Source organism: Podarcis pityusensis, assembly GCF_964106645.2.
Source record: "Podarcis pityusensis genome assembly, chromosome: 16".
NCBI lineage: Eukaryota > Metazoa > Chordata > Lepidosauria > Squamata > Lacertidae > Podarcis > Podarcis pityusensis.
Window position 1 is genome coordinate 37,398,284 of NC_138041.1, and position 1,424 is coordinate 37,399,707.

Here is a 1,424-nt window from a genome sequence, read left to right on the forward strand (position 1 = left end):
CGCGCGACGCCGAGGCTCCCGGGGCTTGCTTCCGGGTGGAGGCGCCGAGGGCTGCGCTGCGCGGGATCCTTGCCTGGAATCACTTCTTTGTAGACGCTGCAAGCAACGGGTGCCTTGCGCAAGATGCATGCAAGATGCGCCACACGTTTGGAATGTTGCTTTATTGTGTGTTTAAATGTTGCAAAGCTGCCCTGGGAATTTTGCTGGCAGGCTGGGTAGGAATCCCTCGGATGTAAATACACGCAACGCCCTCTCGAGAATCTGCTTCGGTTTTCCAAAGCAGTCCGGAGTTTCCAGATTAGTCCGTGCACGCGCTTCCACCGTTTCCTCCGCGTCCAGCGCGCTCCCACCGCTGGGTTGGGAAGCGGTGCGCGCGCAGGGAAGTTGGCTCTGCATTTCCTCAGGTTGGAGCGTTGCACTGCAAAGCAAGTTGCCAGTCAAAGCCGAAATAGAGAAAGAAAGAGAAAGAAAGAAAGGCAAAGTCTGATAAGAAAATAAAATTAGACAGGTCATCAATTGGTGGTGTGGGGAGTAAATCACAGGACGAATAATATTAATAGGAGAATATATTATGTTTTTATATTCTGCTGGAAGCCACCCAAGGTGGCAGGTGGGCAGGGTATACAGTGGTACCTCGGGTTACATATGCTTCAGGTTACAGACTCCGTTAACCCAGAAATAGTACCTCCGGTTAAGAACTTTGCTTCAGGATGAGAACAGAAATCGTGCTCCGGCGGCGCAGCCGCCCCATTAGCTAAAGTGGTGCTTCAGGTTAAGAACAGTTTCAGGTTAAGAGTGGACCTCCAGAACAAATTAAGTACTTAACCCGAGGTACCACTGTAAATAATACAATTATTTATTTGTTTATTTATTTATTTAGGCAAAAAGAAGAACATGATAAAGGAAAAGGAGATGTAATGGTAATAGAATGAGAAAAATTCAGTGAGACAAAGTTAGAAACTCACAGGCAACAGGCAGAGGTGTAATACCATTTGATGGTTGAAATGTAAGTTGGAGGAAGCAGGAACAAAGAGGAGAAAGGCAGCCTTATAGGCAGCCAAACAAAATAAAGGGAAACACAGTGGAACCTCAGTTTTCGAACGTAATCCGTTTCAGAAGAAGATTCGACTTCTGGAATGTTCGAAAACCGAGGCGCAAAGGGCCGTCAGCAAATTCAGTTGAGAAAACTGAAAAACACGCAGTGGAAGCCGTTCAACTTCCGAGGCGCATTCAAAAACGGAAGCATTTACTTCCAGGTTTTCGGCGTTCGGGTTCCGAAACGTTCGTCAACAGAGACATTCGAGAACCGAGGTTCCACTGTAGATAATCAGGCCCAAGAAATCAGACCAGGCAGAGATCAAGGCTTGAATGTAACAGAAGAAAACAATGTCTTGTAGCAGCACAGGAAAGAAACCAGACTAATC